At 33.6% G+C, this 24597-nt stretch overlaps 1 protein-coding gene across 2 annotated transcripts in view; it reads left to right on the top strand.

The window, feature by feature from the left end:
• The window catches only part of LOC143223814 (dynein axonemal heavy chain 6-like), a 753870-nt gene extending 733334 nt beyond the window's left edge, over positions 1 to 20536 (top strand). For both annotated transcript variants that reach the window (XR_013013113.1, XR_013013101.1), the window contains exons 4-5: positions 15386 to 15478; positions 18628 to 20536. The gene's annotated coding sequence lies outside the window, so the exon portion shown is untranslated. The remainder of the gene's footprint in view (positions 1 to 15385; positions 15479 to 18627) is intronic.
• The last annotated feature ends 4061 nt before the right edge of the window (positions 20537 to 24597 follow it).

Genomic DNA, 24597 nt, shown 5'->3' with positions numbered 1-24597 from the left:
AGCTGTACGAATTAGCTCTGGCAGGTGTTAATTTGTAATGATTGCATCATACTTCAACTTCACAAACTTCATTACAGAGTACAGTGAACCACAGCAGTATGTTTTGCTGAAAATTGAGATGAGTCGCACACTGACTTTCTCAAGGTAAGGATATTTTATTTCTGGAATTTGCTTCCAGAACTCAATTGTAGAATGAGATTTATGGATCATATTTAGACCCAGGTTCTCCAGTATTTCTATTAGTTCCATTTCCACAACAGATGATTCTGTAACTAGTTCGAGAATTGGATTACCATCAGTGATCACATCAACTATGAATGGAGGTTCAAAAAAGGCGAAGCAGGGCTTTAGCTTCTGCAAGTTCTCTAACCTGTGTAGGGTATTATAATGCAGTCATTGTAATTTATCTTTATATTCTTCCAATTTGTGGCTTTTTAATTTCAGTATCAAGGAAGATATTTACTCTTCTTTTGAGATTGGGAAAGTAATTGAAGTTTCTTCACAATGTGTCTCTTTAAAGATTCTTATTCTATTCTTAACGTTGAAAATTGTCTGAGTAAGGTTAGAAAGAATCTTATCCTTTCCCTGGAGTGCCAAGTTGAGAGTTTGCGGATGACTCATAATATCACTAAGGAAAATTAGATCTTGCATCCATTCATAATTTCCCAGTTGAGGACAGAATCTTTTCTTTTCTTCAAGAAAAGTAAAGATAGGTTCCATCAGATCCACAAACCTATTTAAAACATTGCTGGTTGACAACCACTTAACAATGCAAAAGAAAGAGATATCACTGGGTTTATCTTCAAGTTCCAGTTCTTCAATAACAATTTCGAACTGTTGATGTATCTTCCCATTTAATCGTATGGAATTGACAATTTCACGAACAAGTTTCATAACATTTTCATACTTGAAGCACCTGACTGCCAGGTGTTAACAATGAAGAATACAGTGAACAGGGAGAAACTCTGTAAAGCTGGGATCACTTTTTATAAGTGCAATTAATCCTGCATTTTTCCCCACCATTGCAGGTGCTTCACCTCTTGCAACACTGACGAGTTTACCCAGTGGAATATCAGCATTTGTTAAGGCTCTGTCAAGCGCATTTTTAATATCAACACCACAAGTTGTTTCTTTTAGTGCCAGTGAGTCCAACATCTGTTCTTTCACAGTTACATCAGAGGAAACATCACGAATAAATACCGCCAGTAGTGGGTTGTCTTGTATGTCTATAGATTCGTCAAGGGCTAAGCTGAATGCAAGGAAATTCTTTGAATCATTTTGAATTTTGCGTGCAACTTCAGTACTGATCTGGGAGATACGTCTCTCTGTAGTGTGGCGTGAAGCTACTGGTTGTGCTAATAATTACACTTGTGCTTACACTTGAGTGCTGGTTGTGCTTTAATAACATAAAGTTTTATGTTATTTGGATGTGACACTGCAGCAACTTCAGCTATATTCTTGTTAACAAATTCACCATGAGAATATGGGCGTTTAGTACGAGAAATATTCCATTATATAACAAAAGTAGCTTCAGTCGTTGTATCAACTTCTTTACTGAAGTATCTGCTGGCTATTAAATGATGATTTTAACACAGGTAACTTCTTTTTCTGTAATTATGATTTAGGTGGACGTAATACATTGTTTAAACCATTGTTTTATCAATGAACGACAACAGCCATGCATTTACAAATACTATTGTCAAATGAAACAATAACTATCATTGAATAACTTTTCCTTCCACGTTTCTTCATTTCTTGACCAATAAACACAAAACTTGACACTGTGACGTACGATGATTTGAGGAAAGTCATGAAGGGGTGAGTTGAACCTTCATCTTCTATCTAAATAAACGTCACTATACGTGTGCATCTGTTCGTTAAACGTTTCCACATTTATTGATAAAAGAGCACCAAAATTGACATAGTGATTCAGTAAGACGTGAGAAAGGTCACAAGAAAGAGTCATTTAATTTCCGATCCCCATACAGTTTCGTATCTAACGTCAACCAAAACACATTACTTTTTCAAACAACACTAATTTAAAAAAAAAAAGTGGCATTGGTATACTATTAATTAACTGCCTTCGCTTTAATCTATTAACCCGACATGAATAGGTGATTAGTGCAATCTTCTCCTGCTGTGCAAGTCGTATCCTGAGTAGTCCAAAAGTCGGTGATGGGTAGTGATGACAAGCTGGCTTCTTTGTAATCTTACACTTAGGGAAGGCTAGCGCATATAGTCCTTGTGTAGCTTTATACGAAATAAAGAAATCAAATAAACAAATTCTAGTCTATCAGTTCAAAATTATGGGGGCTGTGCGTAGAAAGTAACTTGATTAGCTTTGCGTGAAAACTTCTGAAACAAACGAAACTTTAAAAGTAACTTAGTCACAAAAAAATTGAATTTGTTGTGTGTCCGTGCATGTATCACAGATTGAAAATGAAAAAAAATGTATAATTATTGATTGTTTTCAAATCACATAGTTTTTACAAATAGGTTTATTGAAAAGAAACATTTATTAATTTGTTTTTGATGCTTCTTTAAAATGTAGTCTATGTGGAGTCGTCAGAAAAGCTACTTGACTGTCATTGGCCACACTGATTCAAAGGTGAAAGTTGTGAAGATCAGGCTGCATGCTTGAGTTAGGATATGATTTGTAAGTGTAGTCATTGATCAGACTGCCCCATCGGCAAAATTTTTAGTTCTAACTTATGATTCAAAATTAAATTGGATTAATCATGTCAACAAAATTAAAAATAAAGTCTGGCGAAGAATTAACTGTGCTGGGAGTCAAACTGGCAAAATCAGTGAAACATCTACAGACAACATACTAAAAATCTACAGAGCATATATTAGACTAGTAATAGATTATGCAGCTCCAGCATGGATAACTGTAAGCGATAAAATAATTAAAACAAAATGCAAACAATCCAAAACACACTCCTCACAACAGCATACAGAGTTCCAAGTACAATATCATCTCAATTCATACATAAATATTGGAACATACCAACCACACCAGATAGACACCTACATAGTACAATAACGAACTTCGATAAGAATTAGATGAAAAATGAATTACTATGCGAACTAGACAGATACCTCATACATGATGAAGTTGGTCCAAAACATCTCTCCCCAGTAAATTTGTATTTTAAACAAAAATATAAAAATAATATAAATTGATTAAAAAATAGTGCCACCAACAAACTTGACATTCTGCTGATAGGGCAAAATAACAACTATATATGTTCAACAATACATAGACATTGCCCTAAAAAGAACCAAAATAATATTCAGTTCAATCAGTGATGTCGAGAAAACCCACTTGTAAAGAAAAATATATATGTAAAAACGGCTCGTTTGGCTCCTCTACGTAAAAAAAAATTCTCAACCCAAACGAACCAATTTTACATACATAATATTCACTTCAAACTCCACTTCTGCAAGACCACATAAATACGGGGAGGAGGAAGTGGTCAAAGAGAACCCCTCCAGGGTATAAACATATACCGTGAGAGAGAGAGAGAGAGAACGATGTCGTTATTGAAAGCGTGGTAACAAGGTTTATTTGATTTTGTAGTCATTGAAATTTGTAGTTAGCGTTAATCATTTGATTCTTGTTAATTAAATCATTTTATGAATCACCACAATAATATATTATTAATCTGCTATTACTAGAATATCTTCATTATGCGGACGTATTTGATACTTAAACTTTGAAGAAAAGGTATATTATGATTTAGAATCCGATTCAAACTGAATGAAATTGAATGTCTTATTCGATTTTGAGCCAGATTTACTGTCTGGAAACTGAAGTGACACAACAGCTTGTTATGTATATGTAGGCCTCTTGTAACCAGGCTTAGATTTAATTATAATTTTAAGTTGTAAATGCACATGTTGTAAGCCATGAGTAATAAAGCGCGAGGGAAGTTGTAACAATGAGATAAAAATGTCGTAATAATTAAGAGTTTGTTTGATTTGAATTTCGCGCTAAGCTACTCGAGGGCTATGCGCTCGTCGCCCCTACTTTAGCAGTGTAAGACTAGAGTGAAGGCAACTAGTGATCACTACCGACCGCCAACTCTTGGGCTACTCATTTACCAACGAATTCACCGTGACCTTATAACGCCCTCACGGCTGAAAGGGCGAGCATGTTTGGTGCGACGGGGATTCGAACTCGCGACCCTCAGATTACGAGTCGAACGCCTTAACCACCTCAGACCACTACGTAAGAGTAAGACAATTTTAATTAGGTTGGTTAAGAATCCCAGTAGTAGTGATACTATATTAAGAACAGTTTGAGTAAATGAATAACATATATTGTCTATAATATTTACAGGGCCATTTTTCTATAGTTTAATGATTTGAATTCTGTTAGTTTAGTACTTGTAATGAAACTACGAATTATGATGTTCTTGCTTCATGCTTGAGGTCTAACAAATAGCTTAATATTTAGTATTAAATATTTGTACTGACAGTACAATAATATTTGACACTTAGAAGTTTTTACAATATTAATGAAGTGTTTATTTTCTCACTAATTTATAATATTGTTTGTGAGGTTTATACAATTTATAAAGGCATTCGCTGTTGATGTTAATCATTTTAATATTTTTGTATCATTCTGCATGAAACTTAATTATTGTACAAGTTTTTGTAGTATTATTTGGAATAATATTCTTACAGCAGTGTTGGTATTATGAGTACTTATCACATTTTCAAACAGTTATCACTTGTTATGCATTTGTTAACAACAGAATGACTTTATAACACCCCTATTTCAAAAGTTTGAATGAGTTATTCATGTTTTTGCACTTGTTAACAGAGTTCTTAGAATTCTTGCACCATTACCAGCAGCACAGTCTGTGGACTTTTAATGTTAGAAAATTGGTTCTGTGTTCTGATACACATGGTGGGTAAAGCAAAGATAGCCTATTGTGTATATTTGTGCTTAATTACAAACACATAAATACTTAGAAATCAACAAAACATTTAGTTTCTGAACAAAATTAAAAAAAAATTATACAATAGAGGTAATTGAAACTCAAATAGAAACAACAAATCTTCAGGTGTAGTTAATTCACGTGTATTGTTTCTTTAAAATAAAAATATGTCTGAAGAATAAAATAACATAAATGATATTCTTAAACTTCGCTTTTCAAAAATTATTTTGATGCTACAAATTTAGATGAAAATTGAATTTTAAAAGCATTTGCCCTAAAAAAGATTTTTTGATTAAATTTTAACAATATACATAAAAATTAATATGCATCCAGTAAATTCACTTTTAAAAAAACCTTGCATATATTATAATTGTATTCTCATAATAACATGTAATTGGTTTTTGCTTGTTTCTTTTTATTTTCTTATTTGTATGCAGTGGACAGACATCCATATTCACAAATAATGTTATCCTTCTCGTAAAGTGTGTGAAAATTTGATGAAATATATAGAGTTGACATTTCAAGTCACAGTCTTAAACTTATAACATTTGAATTTATGATAGAAAACTGGCTCAGCTGTGTGCAAACCTGACAGCTGTTTTTTTTTTTCAAATTATGTTATTGTAAGGTTCATGGTGTTGTTATATTTAATATACCTCAACAAAATAAAAATCAAACTTCTTCAAAGTCTCTGTTTGTATATAATTATTATTTAAGCATTGTATAAGAGAGATTTAACACCAAACTAGAAAAACTGAGTAATAGTATGTGCTAGTGAACAAATTATATGTTGTGTCTTTTGTGTAAGTATTAAAATTCATGTGTGGATTAAAGGTAGAAAAAAGTAGTTATATTTTTGTGTCTTTATTTTTTCTTTCAGGTAAGTAAAAAGTATTATTTTTTGAGAAAATGAGATAGAAAAATAACACTTTCTATTTAATATATATTAATTAGAGCATAACCTACTATTTTATAAATTTGATCTACATAAAAATATTCAGAGTAAATGAAGGGATCACTGGGATATAATTTTTGAGATACAAAATCTCTGAAAATGTAGAATAAGTTGTTTATAAACAAGTACTTGTGTTGAGCTGTACCTCACGTTTAAATGTTTTAATGCCGTGTTGTTAGGTAATCACCCAGATAAGTCATGATTCCAGCCTGTCTGAAAGTTCATGTTGGATAATACACCTCTTTCTTACATGTGGTAAAGCAGAATTTTGCATAATATTAGTGGTGTTGTGCCACAAACAGAAACAAGCTTCAGCATGCTGGGCACTATCTACGTGAATTGAACCATCTGACAAGAATGTATGTTAAGACACTCTTGTAAGTAGAATATAAATTAATTTCTATAGTTTTTAGTGTCTGCTTAGATTCATGTAACTTTAAAAAATTTAAACATTTCAAGTGACTTGTCATTCAGTTTGTTGAAAAATATTTTGGTGCCATTCAGCAGTTTAATTTAACCAGCATTTATTTATTACCATATTAAGGTAAGTAAAAACCAACATTAGCCAAAATGAATAGTGATATATATACATATGTAAATAGACCAAAATTTCCATGTTAGTCACATACCACACTCTGAGTTATTTATAGAATCTTGGAAATTACCTTTATTAATAATTAAGTAAAGCAGGTGAAAGTAATTTGCTTGAGTTTATATTATCTAAGTTTTGAATAAGGCTTAATAGGAACTGAGATTGTCTTTCTATATGTATATTTTAATTTATAATACATTTTCATATTCCTGTCTTTTTAATAATAAGTGAATGTTGTTTTTGATTTTTTTATCTTCAGTTTAACATGTGTGAAGAATAGATGTAGATTACTTAAATACAGAGAAAAGAGATGGAATTTAGAAATATTCATAATACCTTGAATAGTTATACAGTTTAAAGTAACATTTAGGGTAGCTTAAAGCTGTGAAATAGGTTAAAAAGTAAATTATCAAAATAGTTTATTAAAAACAAAATAAGCACAACAAGGTGCCATTTGTTCCTACAAGGCTGTCCTTAAATATCCTTATCTGAGAAAATGGAGATTTTATTCAGAAAGAACACATTGATCTCTCTCTTATGTTCTCTTTAAATGCTGACCTCCACTAGTGTTAACAGTAACTCATTTCATAGACCAATAACACAATTATAAAATAAGTCTTGCTGGTATCTTGATATCGTTTTTTATATTTTAACGTTATGCCCATATTATATCAGTTGAATCATTCATTGGAACAGAACTGTTATTTTGGATCAATTGAATGAAATAACAGCTGGAAATATCGGATAATTTACAAAAGAAATGAAAGTGAAAGTAATTATAAATAAAGATAAAGGTTTGGCAAGTCAACCAGTATATGAATGGCATGTTTTTCTGAAAGTTCAGTGTATAAATTAAATACTTACATGATCAGTAGCTTTTTACATATTTATGGTTTACATGTAGAGTACCTGGTTTGAGACTATATAAACTTTCATAGAAACATTGATCACTTGAGTGCCTTATTCAAACTGTACCCTTGTTATTTGTGGAGTACCTGAGTGTTAGTGCTTGGGTTTTTATTCTTTTATATTTACATTAATTATATTACTAGAAGCATGTCATGAGAGATCACTGAGTTATATTCAAAATTTAACTAAATTACTTTTATTATCATGGTATATAAACTTGGTAACAAAACTTAGCTTGTAATACAAAATTGGAAACTTTTTAGTTTTATAAGACAACATTTAAAAATGTCTTCAATTTTCCATTGTTTCAGAATTGTGATATTTTACCTTTACGTATTTACCCTTTTATTATTTATTTACCACATCTCCAAGAAGCACAAAATTTAACACAAGTTGCTCATTATAATATTGTTATTTCTCAGACAAAGTATAATTTTTTATAACCTACAATATTATTTGGTTATAGAGCAATAAACTAGAAAATCAAGTCCCTTTAGTCACGCCCAAACATTACGTTTTTCTCTTTCACAAGTTTCCAATATTTAGTTTTCTTTGATATTTAAAACTGTATTACTTATAACCAATAGAAATCCAAATAGTTAATCCAACACACTGCATATTATGTTACATTGTTTTGTGTAGCAGTTTGTCTATTTTGCTTCCAGTGCAAATTTTATTCCCACAGAAAACACATTGGCAAGTTTAGCTAAATTTTTATAGTCCTAGCACAATATGTGCTTTTTGCATGTTATTTTGTATTATTTGTTGCATTTTTGATAAACTAACAATCATTTAGTGTAGTAATACCATTATAATAATAGTTAGTTTTAATTGAGACTTGATAAAAAAAATACCCATTTAAATACTATATTTCTAGTTTTTCATGTGTATTATTTATTATTATAAAGGTAAATAAAATATAAGTTACGTGTTTGCAAAGTGTTTTACATCTTGTGTGGTGGTATTATTAGTTAGACACAGTTCATAGAGCAATAAAATTTAAACATAAATATACATATATTGTTAAGGGCTTAAAGCTATTTCAAAAAAACAAATGTGTTATGAAGTCATTCTAGAGAATAAAAAGGGCAATATGTATTCATGGTATGTGAGGTGTTGAGTTAGAATGGGGAAAATAACATAATATGTAAAGTTTTACTGGAAAAACACACATTGAAATTCTAATGCAATTACTCACCCTTTCACACAGTTATAGCTATTTTTAATATGATTTCCTTATAGTGCACAGATTATCACTCACTACGAGCTTTGAATTACTATCTAATTACACGTGTATGCCACATGGCTCAGTTGTGTTTAAGTGTCTAAATTAGCATTCAACAACCCTCCACTAATAGGAGTGTAGCACATCCTCCTATTGCAGCTGATTCCCTCTATGCAATGAACACAATTTTCACTTTTTGATTTAGCATGACAATGTCAGACCTTTTTATTTTATAGTGTGGTGTTTGGTGGGCTTCCTCGGAGTCTCATGTTGTATCAGGTAGATTGCACAGTTCCCTTACTTTTCATTGCCTCAGCTTTCTCTTTCATCTCCTTCACCAGTTCCTTCTTTCTTGACCATGTCAACATGTTATGCTGTTGTTTACTGATACCTTGTATGATGTCTCCAATTCCAGTAATTACTCATTGGATTCAGATTCCACTGGAGCCAGGTGTGCTTATATTTCAGAAGTGTGGGATACTTTTACCACTAGCTCATGGATTATTTGCATTTTGTGAGAAGGATTGAATCTTCTTTTCCCCACATTTCTCACCTAATCCCCTATTCTAATTTCTTCCCTCTATTAAGATCCCATTTTGTACAACATCTCACAGAAGCAGTTCAAGACCTTCTCATCAAAGGTGTCATCAAACAGTTTTGTCTTGTGCTTTCAGGATTCTATTCCTGAATTTGCCACTCCTACAAAGACAAGCTTTTGGTGTCCTGTTTTCAGTCTCTTCCATTTCAATTTCTTCCTTGATGTTTCTTGACCTACCATGGAATTTTTTCTCTCAGATTGTCCTTTTTCCAGGGCTTTGGATGAAAAAATTAGACTTGTCTCATGTTTATCTTTACATCCTATTGCTCAAGTGTCACATCATTTTTTTCTGTTTCTCTCACACCAAATTCCTCTTTAGAGACATTGATGTGGTATGAGTTTCATCAAGGTGGAGAAGTCAGCTATCCACCCCACTGAATTTTTTTATCTAGGGTTGTTTGATTTATAATTTACATATTAGTTGACCTTAGCCTCTTCATCTTTGTCTGCAATTAATGGAAGTTTCAGTTCAGTGAGCACTATCAGCATCATTTATCCTTGCTATAGAGGTTTTATTTCTTCCAGGAACTTGGACATCACTGGAAGCTCTTATCTGTCTGGACCATGCCTGAATGCTCTCCTTCTGGTGCGTACTACAAGTTCATTGGCACCTCATCACCTACCCTTTGGATTTTCGGATATTCCATTTTCTTTCCTTCAGTTCAACTTTCTTTGGTGGTTAGAAAGGAAAAATATTACAGTGAAGATACCTAATCTTATTACCTGTCTGGTTGGCCATGTCTTCATAGATGTGTCATTATCAGGGTCATGAATGCATACTGCATTAAACAGGAGTTCTTGGGCCATTGGTCTTGAGAGGAGTTAGATCTTCACATTAACCTCTTGATACTTCTTGCTGTTTATCAGGCAGTGGTTCATTTTCTTTCTAATACTGGGACATAACAGTTATAAAGCATGCTATCAACTTATTTGTTGTTTTACACCACTCCCTTGATGTGGATTCCTGTACACGGTGAGGGGACCTCCCAGAGAAGGTTCTGTTCTTTCAGTTTACCTCCTCTGGGATCTAAACATCCACCCATGTATTTGCCCTGCTTGATGACCCGTGAAGAGGAGGAGAGAAACCTAGTGTTTGAGGGGTCAAACACTAACACATCACTTTGGCCCTGAATTCCTGTAGATGAGCATCTTGGGATGGCCCTCCGTGGGTCAGTTGGCTCGTCCACTTGGGCTAGTGTCAACCAAATACCAGTGTTGGTTGTTATCAACAGGTGTTGTGGACATTGTATGTGTCTGATGCTGGTGTTTGGGTATAGTGTTTACAAAATTCTGGCATTGCTGCACTGTCCTTGTTTGGCATTGTAGTGCATCCACTCGTAGAGCTTTGGAGGGTTGGGGTCAGTGGGCATCGAAATATTCCTTTTTTATGATGGATCCACCAAATAAAAACTCAAATGAAATAGTGATAAAACAGTGTGTAGGTAAACTACCATGTCTTGAAGACTCTGAGCAGCATTCTTCAACATCTGTAACACCTGTTGTACCTCATTTTCTTATATTACATTCTCTTTCGGAAAAACCTTTAGGGCAAATGTCCTCTTTTTTATTCAAAAGGGACTAGAGGGACTTGCTGGCTCTCCAAAATCAGTAAAGAAGCTTCGCTCTGGAGACATATTGGTGGAAACATTGACATCTCTATTATCTTACCTTTCTCTAAGCCTGGGAAGGATCCCAAGATTCCTTCAAACTCATGTCCAATTGCTTTGACGAGCTGTCTCTGTTGTTGAACAGTTTCAGTCTTCCTTCTTTATCCTGGGGGACGTTAATGGACATCATCCCCTCTGGGGAATTGCTATTATTGATAGGAGGGGTCGCTCTGTAGATCATAAGCTCTTTGATCACAACCTTTCTCTTTTCAATACTGGTCATTCCACTTATTCTCATGCACCTAGTCAGTCCTTTACTGCTATTGATCTCCCAATGTGCTTCCTCTCATTATTCTCCCATTTTTCATGGAGGGTTGACAATAATCAACGAGGCAGTGTTCGTTTTACTATACTTTTGAGAGAGACTAGCCGTGGCCGATGCCACCCAACCCGCATGCCCCGGTGGAAGAAGGATCAAGCAGACTGGTCCACTGTCATTGTTTCTTGCAGAACTTGATCTTGCCATCGTCTGTCAACAATCAAAAGATGACTGTGTGGCAGGAGTAAGTGACTGTATAAAAGAAGCAGCTGCTCAATGTATTCCTGAAACCTCTACACATTTTCCACCATATCCTCATCCCTGGTGGAATTCTGCCTGCCACAAGGCATGAAAGGCTCAAAAACAGGGGTGGGATACTTTCCGTAGATATCCCACACTTTCAAACTGCATCACTTTCCAGCGGACCTGTGCACATGCTAGGTGGGTAAGACATCAAAGCCAGAAAGAATCTTGGATTAAGTTCACAACTGGCATATTTTCAACCACCAGTTCCACAGTCATATTGGATAAGAATCGAAAGGTAAGTGGGCACTACAATTCTGTCCTCTCTCAATCTTACTCTCTGATGACCAGGAAGTAGCTGATATCCTGAGCATTGCCGATATTCTAGGTGAAAGCTTTTGCTGGGTGTCTAGCACTTCTGCTTGTTCTTCCACCTTCTTAGCCATCAAGACTTGGGATGAACGATCACCTCTTTCCTTTTGAATTGATTGTCTCTATGACTATAATCATCCGTTTACAGTGGTGGAACTGAAACTAGCCCTTCATCGGTCTGGCAGTACATCTGTTGGATCAGATGATGTACACTATGACATTCTGTGCCATCTATTTCATTCTACTCTTGATATACTTCTTATTGTTTTTAACCAGATCTGGCAGGAGAATGTTTTTCCTAATGGCTGGCATCAGGCTATTATCTTACCTTTCTCTAAGCCTGGGAAGGATCCCAAGATTCCTTCAAACTCGTGTCCAATTGCTTTGACAAGCTGTCTCTGTAAGACTTTAGAGAGAATGGTTAATGCTTGTCTTGTTTGTCTCCTTGAATCAGAGAACCTCCTCTCACCCACCCAGTGTGGGTATCAATGACAGCACTCCACCATGGACCACCTAATTCTACTTGAAACATCAATCAGAGAAGCCTTTCTCAAACGTTAACATCTTGTATCAATATTCTTTGACATTGAGAAGGCTAATGACACAACATGGAGGTATAGCATTTTGTGAGACCCACATATATTTCGGTTACGTGTCCATTTATCCATTTTTATTGAAAATTTTTTAATGGTCAGGAGATTCCAAGTTTGTGTTGGTTTGACACTTTCCACTTTTTTTCCACAGGAACTTGGAGTTCCTCAGGGCTGTGTTTTGAGTGTCACACCTTTCAGTATAAAGATTAATGCCATCACTGAACAACTCCCTCTCTCTGTTGCAAACGGGCTCTACGTCGACGACTTTCACATATCATGTCAGTCGTCGAACCTGAGATATATTGATCGGCACTACAAACTACCCTCAATCGTCTACTGAAGTGGATCACGGCAAACGGCTTTAATTTCTCTCTCTCTAAAACCGTTTGCATGAACTTTTGCCACCAATGGGGTATTCAACCTGATCCTGAACTCTGGATCGGTGAAGTTTTGCTGCCTGTTGTCCCTGAGACCAAGTTCTTGGAGCTTATCTTTGACCGTAAGCTGACCTATATACCACACATTAAGTGGCTATGGGTCAAATGTATAAGAGCACTGAACATCTTACATGTCCTCTCTTCCACCAGTTGGCGAGTGGATCGATGCTCTATGTTAAAGATATATTGTTCTCTTATTTGATCAAAACTCGACTATGGATCACTGGTCTATGGCTCTGCCAGACCCTCAGCCTTAAAGATACTGGACCCCATTCATCATCAAGGACTTTAACTCTGCACAGTGGCTTTCTGCACCTCCCGGGTTAAGACCATATATGTAGAGTCTCATGTACCTTCTTTGCACCTTTGCCGTTTGCAACTTCTTCACTATATCCTTTGTTACTTACCAAAGCATCTCACCTTGAGTTGTGTTTTCTTTCCTCGGTGGGCAAACTTTTTCAGAACAGACGATCTGCCCTTGCTCCTTTTGGCCTTTGTGTCCAGGCATAGTTGGATGAATTGGGTCTGTACTTGGATAACATTGCAGACCATCCTAACATGGCTTTTTAAAGTCCCCAAATGTGACCTTTCTTTATGTCTTGTGAGAAAAGCAGATACTCCTGATTGGAAGTACCGTCTTTTCTTTACTGAACATCTTTCGAACAATCTTTCCGTTTCAGTTTACATGGATGGTTCCAAATCATGTGACTCTGTTGACTCTGCTATGGTTTGTTGCAGTTCGGTGGTTGTGAGCAGAACCTCCTCTATAGCTTCTTTGTTCACTGCTGAACTGTACACCATTTCTCTTGCCCTGGATCATATTGAAGCTAAGCAGTACTCCAGCTGCACTATTTATACTGACTCGCTTGGTTCTCTACTGGCCCTGGAATCAATTCACGTTGGTTCACACCCTGTTCTCCCCGATATTCAAAACCGACTGGCCCATTTCTCTTTAACATCTACTTCTATTTAGTTTTCTGGATACCAGGCCACGTTGGTATTCGCAGAAATGAGCTAGCAGACATGGCAGCTAAATCTATCTGCTCTGGCGCTATCACTGCTGTGCCTGTTTCATACATGGACTGTGGTCCTGTATTCAAGGCTCAGCTCCATGCCAGAGTAAGCAACGAGAAAACAAGCTTTTCCAACTAAATCCCTGTATTGGACTTTGGCCGTCTTGACCGGAAGGAAGAAGTTGTTCCAACTAGACTAAGCATTGTTTACAGTTTTTTGACTCGTCATTTTATTTTATTTGAAACTGATGCACCAGTATGTAGTCTATGTAACACTCAGATTTCACTTTCTTGCTATATTTATGACTCTCAACGACAGCACCATTTTAACACTGTTTGGTCTCAAAGTTTGTCTGTAACATTAAACAGTGTTATTGGTGATGGTGACACTATCTACCTTGATTACGTTTTTAGTTTTTTAAAGGCCATTAATCTTTGTAATGTCATTTAAGTTTTTAATTTATACATTAAACCTTTTTTAATGTGTTTCCCTTTTAAGAATCACAGTCTCTCTAGTTTGATTTGAAATCAGAAAATTGCCTTAACATTAAATTACTAAACATCAGGACTGGAAAGGCCAACTTCAGGTGACTAACGCTGCTGTTTGAACTATCCCTTTGCAACTATCCCTTTGAAAGTCCTTTGCAACTTCTCTGACTGTAGTTTCTCTCTTAACATTGTAGACTGGATGTCAACATTGGTTTAATGCTGTTTATGTTTCTAAATGCTGTTTCGTTTTACATTCATTTCCTTTTATGAATTTTAGTACATTTACTTTACTTTTACCTTTTCACCGGATGTTTGGCAGACAGCCTAGCTGCTTTGTGCCACTAAATCAACCAACCAACCATATGAAATTAAATATAGTCATATTGCTTCAGATTCAGTCAGTAAATCACCCCCCACCCCAACTGGTGACTTGTATAGAAAGATAATTTTCTTCTTTTTTACATGATAATCAATTTAAGTTACATCACCCTGAACAGTCCTTTGTACATCACTATGCCTTCTTGTCTAAGAAGACCAAAGTTGTACACTACTTCATAAGTATTTGGTGGATCAGAGCAAGATATATTGATTATCTTTCTTATGAAGTAGTTTGATCCTAGAGGCACTTGACATCTTGTAATTCAGAAGTTACTTTTTGTTTCATGAATGTTTAACAGAATTTGAATTAATAACTTTTTCTTTAATTATGTTTTTTATGTAAATCACTAAGATTTTCTGTACTTAATCTTTACCCATAGAAAAGGATTTTACGATTATAAAATTTATTTTATTATAATTTCTTCAATAAAGACATATGATATGATAAAAAATTGTAGAAAGACTTGCAAACATTATGGTTAAGAAAGTAACTGAAATGTGTCTGAAGTAGTTAACCACCTCAATTCAAAAGTATGAAATACCAAATAATCACTAATAAACTGTATTTTAACAAAAAGATTAATTGTGAGACATTGAAAATCAAACAACATATTATGTATTATAAACATTCTCCCTAATTTTGTTCCTCACTAAAGTTTAAAATTAAGTGTAGCAAGTAAATTTAGAAAAAGTAGTTTTTTTACAGCATCCAATCAAGAGCAGTTTTCCTGATGAAGTCACTGGTGGTGTTTTATTAAAAGTGAAAAGAAAATTAAGCTTATTAGACGTTTCCAAAATGGTAAGTGTATCTAAGGAATTAAAAAAAAAATCACTTCAAACTAAAACATTTAGGCTACTGATTGTGATCCACATGCATATTCCATTATCAATTAAATTATACTCTTTTAAGCCTGTATATGAGCTTGGTGAGAATGACCAGTTCTGTAATCTCCATGTAATCAAGAAACTACATAAACTACTGTAATGTTCGAAATATACTAAGTCTATCATCATGAGTTTTGGCAAATTTTTATGTAAACATTACAAGCCTTTTATAAACGGATATTTTGAGTAAGTTGCCTTTACAAAACATTTATCCATTAATTTATGAATTCTTCATAAAGCAATTCTGAATAAAGGGTGGTTTTCATGCCAATAACACAATTACTTATGTTCACCTTATGGTTTTAATGTTTTATTTACATTGCTGATAATACCTTCTAAATGAAAAAAAAATTTTTAATTTTTCATAGAACTTTAAACTTGATCTCTTATCTTCTCTTCCATAACACCTACTGTAATGAAAATAGCAAAAAATATGTTGAAAGTACAAAGTAACTGCAGATTCTGAAATACAATTACAATATTTATTTTAGCACAGCCTCAGTTTTCTAAACATTTCCTGTTTGGCTGCTTTTGATTTTATTACCTCACAATGCCTTTCTGACCCTATAACTGTCAAATATATACAGTAATAAAACTTAACCAACCGACAATACAAAGTGTACAAGGGCACTGAACATCTTCCACCTCTTGTGGAGCAGATTGATTTTTTGTTCAAAATTAGACTATTTGTCTCTTATCTATGTTTCTGCCAGAGCCTTGGCCTTGAAAGATGCTGTACCCTATTCATCATCTGAGACTTCAGCCTGGAACAGGGTCTTTCCACACTTCTCCAGTTCAGAGTCTGTACACTAGGTTCCACTGCCTATACTTGTTGGGAATATACAGTCTGCCATTCTTCCATTTGGTCATCATATTTAGGTGTAGCTGACTGACTTCGGTGTGTCATAGATTGATGTTGCTGTCTCCACCGATCAGCCCATCACACTATAACCACCTCTGCCTGTTACCTTTCTCTGAGTCATCTGAGGAAGGTTGGTACTTCCAACTGGTTGTACTATTTTAATTGCCAAACTTATTTTGAACCATTCTTCCATTCCCAATTATACAGATGGTTTGAAATCAGTTAAGTCTATGGGATCTGCTATGTTTTGTTGTAGCTAGGTGGTTTCATACAAAATCCCCTCTACAGTTTCTATGTTCACTGTCACGTTGTATGGCATTTCTCTTGTTCTGGATGATATAGAAGCTACGCAGTACACTTACTGTACTATTTACACCAACTCTCTTCACTCTTTACTGTTCAGAGAATTGCTTTATGCTAATTCTCACCTTGTTCTTGCAACATTCAACACTGGCTGTCCTATTTTTCTTCTATCTTATGTTCACATCCAGTTTCTCTGGATAACTGGCCATGTTGGTATTCACAGGAACGAGTTTGCTGACACTAAGTCAGTCTGTTCTGATGCTGTCACTGTCGTGCTTGTTCTGTATATGAACTTCACTACTGTATTCAAGGCTCAGCTTCGTACCAGTTGGCAGTCATCATGGAATGAGCAATATCATAAGTTTTTCTAAATCAAATCTTCTGTTTCTCTTTATCCATCTTGTTTCAGTAAGTATTTGAAGGAGGAAGTTATCCTAGCTAGGCTATGATCTGTCACAGTTTAATAATCAATAGTTTTATTTGGGGCTGATCCACCAATATGTGGCTTTTGTGACGTTCAAGTCTCAATAGCTTACATTTTACTGTTGTGCTGTTATGAATCTGAGTGGTGGTGCCATTTTAGACATGCATTTTTCACAGGTTTATCTCTGACCATGGACAATGTCATTATGAATGGTGACACTGTCGAACTTGTATTTTAAAATATTTATGGAACATTGGTTTTTTAATTCTATTTAAATGTTTTACCTGCCTTTGGAAGATTATTTGGTTTTAAACTGTATTTTTAATTTGTATAATATTTTACTTTAGTATTTTTACCACTTATTCGCGCAGATAGTTTTGTTGCTTTGTGTCATAAACCACCAGTTCACAAACCAACCAATGAGAAACTACAGTGAATTTCATGTACTTTATCTATAAAACCTTTTTATGATGGACAAATTCTTCTGTATCAAATAAGTAAACATCGTAATATAACTTGTTTGGAATACCTATTTACAAATGAAAATATAATAACTTTAAAAGTTTAACACAATTAATGATGGTGATATCTAAACCTAATTGGTTTGCTTTATTTCTAGCAGAAAAGTTTTTTCTGGAGTGAGCTGTGGTGTATATTAAGAAAGCTGTGCCCAGAAAACCTTAATAATTTGGTATAATATTATCTATATATCTGCACAGCTTTACTATAGACTGACTGGTAAGGTTTGCAGTGTAAGGAAATTTTAGTCTAAATAAATAAAGATCTGCAACTTGTAGACAAGAGTTATTTTATGAATAGGAAAATTCATGTAAAGATTAAAACTTAAAAGTTTATACTGTCATAACTTGAAAGCTTTTAATTTTCTGTTAACATTAAACAGAATTACATTTGATTACACATTGATTAATACTTGTTCTCTCTCTCTTTTTTTTTAATAACATTGTATTATGTCTTTAAAAGTTGTTTGATGTAATTGAGACCATTACCTATAATAATTGACATTTCCTTGGTTATAGTTTTTTACTGCTGTAATAAAACCTGTATTTTTACTGTATTTTTAGAATCTAAAGTAATGTAGTTTAACAATATTTGGTGTGAACAAATGTATATTAAAATCTAATGAAACAGACATTTCAGTTTTATTGTTGATGAACTTTTAATACTTGATGTTTTAATGTATTTAAATTTGTTAAGCTTTGTCATATTTTACACCTGAAAGATATAAAACAAAATGATATTTTTAGGTTTTATATATGCATTTTAAAATAAGTAAGTATTGCCAATTACTCTATCAATATTGTGGCATTTCACTGTGACTTATCACTCGTAGTAACTGATCTGTATTTTGGTTTTAAAAAAAAAGTACTGTTCTTTTGGATAACATTTTTATTTTCCCCTTCCTATTAAGATGCAAGACAAATAAATAATTTTGAAAACTTCCCACTTTTTACAGACTGAGGAAACCATGTGGAGGGAAGTATTCTGATATTTCAAATGTTTATTCACATGTTAGAGGCAGAAGTAGGTGTACATAAGTAGGTATTTACAAAAATGAAGATTTCGGCAGTTCCTATTATGTTTGATTTGTTAAATTTAGTCATAACTCTGCAAATAGAAAAGATAGGAAGTTCTTAATTTACACTCCAGCTTTTCAGTATTGGTAATTTGAGTTTTTTGATTCATAAGAAACTATAGTTGTAATATTTGAACATCACAAATATCTAATATCTACCAAAGCTGCAATCAACATACCAGGTGGCACACAAAATTTGTTAATCAAGAACTTTGTTGTAAAACTTATCTTTAAATTAAGAAATTAATTAAAGTGTATTTCTAGAATTTGAATTATAATCTACAGTGTGACACCAAACTTACTGAAGTACATTCATAAAATTAGGACACGAAAAGTTCGAATAAAAGTATACAAAGATGATGAAACCTCCTTTGACACCTAACCATAGGAAGACCTGTAGTGAGACGGTTATTTAATTTATCCTTTAAACAGCAACAAAGTCCATCACACAAATCTCATAACCATTTTTACTTGTTACAGTTTACATACTACTAACTTCTAATATGTTAATTGTGTCTTCACAAAATTTGGTAGACTTTATTAAACATTACAAGGCTTTTGCTCATGAAAAGCCATGTTTTTTAAAGGAAGTAATTTTTAATAGTTTAACCTACCAGGGTGAAAGGCTCACTTTTTACAGCACTTACATTACTGGACTGAACCACATTATCTTTTTTCAACTGAGCAATACTTGAGTTCACATTAATGTCCTTTATTAACTTACTTTATCATTCTAAGATATAAAATTACTTTATTCAAACCATGAAACATCCAATATTTAGCAGTAAGTACAATACTATAGTCCTGTGAAAAGTAAACACTTGAGACAGGAAAAGTTTCGTTTTATAAATAGGGTGAGTGATGAATTTTAGGATAATAATATGCAAGTTTTTTTTTTCATTTTTGTGGCATTACTCATTGAAGAAGCAATTTACTTTGACAAAATGAACTTCAGTTTTTGATTGCTGAAAAAAGATGTAAATATATCAGAAGTTTTGTTGAGATGATTCTAAAAGAAAATTAGTGATAATAGGTTATAAAGTAATTTTGTTTTTATTTTATCAAATAACTTATTTTATTGAAATAGTGCACCCTAGAAAAACTGTGATTGCTCTCATAATTACTTGATGAGTTGAGGTTTTAGTTGTGATTTGTGTAAAGGATGTGTACTTTAATTTTGTATTTGTTTCTCGAGTGGTTTATTTTGATTTATATGAATACATTTATCAGATTTTTCCAACTTTAATTATTTTTGTTTACTCTCCAGAGATTGATGGCTTCTGCAGTTTTTTTATATGAAGCATGTGTTGATGATGTGAATGTTTCCTTATTCTTTATGCATAATTAATTAATTTCCCTGGAAAAATTATAAATTTTTGCTGATGCACTATATCAGTAAAGAAGATTAAATAGTATATGTGGATTAAAAATCCAAGATTTTCAGTGATGAGTTAACTCTACATAAACAGTCTTTACTTAAATGTATGTTATTTTAGATCTCGCTGCTTTATAGATATATGCATCAAACTTCAGCTTGTAATAATCAATAAAGTGAAAACAGAGACTTGAGACATTCAGTAGATTCAATGAACTAAGTAATTGACCTGACCACTACTGATTACTGAGTTTCTGTGCAGCCAGTGGAAGTCTACTCTATGTTGTTCCAACAATAAGACAAGTATATGAAATTGTTTGAAACTTCATACACACTTTCATAAATGCATATAGTTTAAGAAGAATAAAAGGTTGTTATATTTGATAACTTTAGTTTTTCTTTAATATCTTTGAAAACAGCCATTAGGAAATGGTATTTATAAGTTATGATTATGATATTTATTTTTGTTCCAGATGTGATCTTCAATTTTTATGTTTTAGTATATCATTTTAAACCCTCTAAATGTTTTATCATCCATAAAATACAAATTTTTGCCAGTTTTTTTCTTTCTTTTAATAATCGTACTCCATGTAGTTTCAAGTAATGTGCAAAACTTAAAATCATATTTCTAAGTAAACCTAAACAACAAAGGAGTATTTTTATTTTTATCTTTGATTTCATACTTATATATGTACATAAAAGACAGTTTTGTTTTATAACTGTTTTGTTACAAGTTTATTCTTCATTACAACTGTATATTTGTTTATAGTAAGAAAAAACAAATTATGTTAGCAGCATGAACTTTGTACATTTGCTGTAAACTATCATACCTGTTGGGGATCACTACTGTTCATTCCATACCAGGCACATTTGAACATTACTGTACATATAATTGTAAGAAAGCTTTTGAGTACTTGAATATCATTTCTCTGAACTTTCAAACAAGTTCATTTCAATACATGTCCTGATATGTTGTTTCTCTATACAGACAAAACTATTTACCACAATTAGTGAATGTATGTAAAAGTTTACCATACAGGTGGTTTGAATAACGCTGCCTGACCCTACTTATATAACTTGTTAGAAGATATTACCAAAGGATATATGCATCATAAATTACAAAGAAAATCACTTTACAGTACTTCACTATATCACGTGATATTTCACAGACAAGGGCACTGTTGGATAGACTGTTTACACTAGGCCTTATCAGTTTTAGTAACTGTATGAATAAGTGAAGGAAATTACCAAAACGAATCATCAAATATTATATGTAAATTGATGAAAAAAATGTTTTAAAAGTTATCACCTATATTAAGTGAAACCTTTTAACAATAAAATAAAGTTAATTTGCACATAGTTTTAATAGAGTAAAATTTTTATCTTACAACAGTGTGTGATGGGTTTTGAATTGATACAAAAAACATATTTCATAAAATTAAAACTATTGGAGAAGTTTACATTTGGCCTTTGTTTCTGGCTTATCTCTCTTTGAGGATGAAATGGCACTTTTTGTGTTTGCTATGCTCATGAATCAGGTATGTGATATTCTATCATGTTTTTTTTTAACTATATATTATAAATTCTCTCTCATCATTCTACTTCTTCCTGTTCTAGCTCTTCACTGTCCACATCTGTATTATTGTACGCGTCTTTTTGATACATTTGCTTCAGCCATTTTATAATTCATGACACCCAGCATCTTCTTTTCTCCTTTTTTCTCAGTCTTTTCTTTCCCACTATTTATGTGTAAAAACAGCTGGTTTGGGTTGAGAAAATATTTTACGATGAGGAGCAACCAACGTTTGGACCTTCTTCGGTCAGGTTCACAAAGAGAGAAAGAGTTAACTGACCAGAAGCTGACCACATGTTTGAAAGTGGTTGTGTAACTGAGTGTCCGAATGTAGAGGGCAGTGTTAGATGTTTGAATATATAATTTTATATTATCTATTTTATTATTTTTAATATAGGTATAAAGGTGTTCCTTTGTATTGGTTAATTTGGGGTTTAAGTTGTTGTATGAGTAAGGCTTCTTTAATTTTGAGTTTGTTTATGTTTGTTTCTTTCTTTATATTTGAGTGTTGCTATGGTTATGTTGTGTTTATTTGACTTGCAGTGTTCAAAAACGTGTGAAGGTGACTTTTTATGTTCTTTGAATCTGGTTTTCATTTTTCTACTTGTTTCTCCAATATAGAAGTTGTGGTAGTTATCACATTGTATTTTATAAATAATGTTGGTGTGGTGTTTGTCAGTATAGTTTTTACATAGTATATACCTCAGTTTTGTGCCTGGTTTTTGAATGTCATATTTTGTTATTAGTTTTTGCCACATGTTGATTATTTTTCTGCTGATATCGGAATATATGGTATACAGTAGTATATGGTTTCATGATTTTTTGATTTGCGAGATATATTTACTTTTGTTGGTTGATTTTGCTTTCTGTCTAGGTGTGTGCGAATAATGTTTTCTACGGTTTGTGGAGGTAACTTATTGATGTTGATGAAGTATTGTTTTATTTTGTCTAATTCATCATTAATTTAAATTAACATACTTTTGATTAAGACATCTGTTCTTCTTTGTTTGTTACTTTCCCCTTCTGTCTTTGTTCTGATTTTCTTGTTTTTGGTATTTCTTTAGTTTAGTGTTCATATCCCTCCATCTCGTATCTAGGTGCTTTGTCTTGTCTATTATTTTTATAGTTCTGGCCTTAGGGGTTGCTCCCAACCCTTTGGAATCCAGGGTTTAGACTTCTTGTTGGCAGTTTTTATTATTATTTCCAGGTTTTTCCAAATCACTGGTTAGTAGGTATTTGTGTCTGACATCCATACTCAGAAGTGACATAAAGTTAAAATTTTTTTGTTCTTATTCACTTGCTTATGTTTGTTGTTTCCCTCCTGCAAGGCTAGTTGTTACAGTTTTCAGAGGTTGTTCTTCTTTGGAACCAGTTTTAGGCTTTGGTCCTGTCAGTGCTTACCTCTCTCACTTCGTCTCCCAGTCTTCTTTCTTTTCTAGCAATCCTGGGGCTTTGTGTGTTCTATCTCATCATTTCAATCTCCTTTTTACATACTTTACCTTTTTTTATTGTTGTCTTTTCTATCCACTTCTTACTGATCCTCTGTATCTTCATTATTAACAGGGAGAATTATAGAATCTGTCTCCCACTCTACTCTGGATTTTTATTCTAGTCTTTTTGTTGTCACTATAAAGTTGGGGGTTTCTGTCATTTCTTTATCAACTCTGAATCACTTTTTTGATTATTCCTCAGGTCTGTGTGTACAGCTTTCTTGGTCTGTAATGTACTCTCTCTTGGTTTTACTGCATATTTCAGATGTCTTTCCCCACATTACTATTATTCTGTGGTTGTATGGCTTTTTATGGAAACTGTCTTGGCAGGAAATGGCATGTGCTACCTTTATTGTTCTTTTGGAACTTTCTTGTTAACTGATATAATATTTCAAATATAGTTTCTTGTTTACCTGGGTGTTTAACTCGACTACAGCACATGTTGGGCTCAATCCTCTGCCTTGTGTATATGTGCTATAGAAATTTTTCTATACAGTTCACATTTGTTTTTGCATTTGGGGGCTCTCGCTTCTCTGGAATTCCTGATTCCTCATAGTCATGTACACAAGCATCCCCTTTAATAGACTCTAGAGGACCACTGGAACATCTCTTATCTACACCATATTCCTGCATATACTGATCCCTCTTTGGAGTAACTTTCATCTTTCCACTGATGCTTCTATTTCTGTATGGAAGGGGGCAGTGTGTGTCTTCGTATTCTCATCCTTTCGTTTGGTTGTGGTTGCTTGGTGATCTTATGATGATCTACTCTAACAATTATGTGGTCATTACTTCAACCAATCACCAGGGAAGCATCTGCTTCTGGGACCTGCATTTCTAACTGGGAACTTCTATCTTGGGTCTACAATTATTATATTATTATATTCCTTTACATTTGTATCTGCTGATCATTCGCTTTTCTTGTCTTGACAGGAACCATCTTACAGGATAGCATGACCAGGTAGTTAGGGTGCTTGACTCATGGTCTGAGGGTTTGAATTGCTATTCCACCAAATGTGTTTGTCTTTTCAGCCATGGAGCCATCGTAAACTGATAGTCAATCTCACTATTCATTGGTAAAAGAGTAACCCAAGAGTTGGCAGTGGGTGGTTACAATTAGCTACATTCCCTCTATTCTTTTACTGCTAAATTAGGGAAGGCTAACACTGATAGCTCTCCTGTAGTTTTGTGCAAAATTCAAAACAAACCTTGGAGTAGTCCTTACATCCTTTAATTATCTGTTGATTTTTTTAAATTTTGGATCCCTCTTCAATACTTTTGCAACACCCAATTTTATGGTTCCTCTCAGTTGACCTCAATCATCCATTTTCATGACAGGGTGTTGCACCTTCATACGGTAAAACTTGTCTGGTTCCTTTTCTGACATATGAGATTGACCTGGTTTTTCATCC

The sequence above is a fragment of the Tachypleus tridentatus genome, chromosome 8 (assembly GCF_004210375.1).
Source record: "Tachypleus tridentatus isolate NWPU-2018 chromosome 8, ASM421037v1, whole genome shotgun sequence".
NCBI lineage: Eukaryota > Metazoa > Arthropoda > Merostomata > Xiphosura > Limulidae > Tachypleus > Tachypleus tridentatus.
Note: the sequence above shows the minus strand (reverse complement) of the source record. Positions and strands in the feature narration are given on the sequence as shown.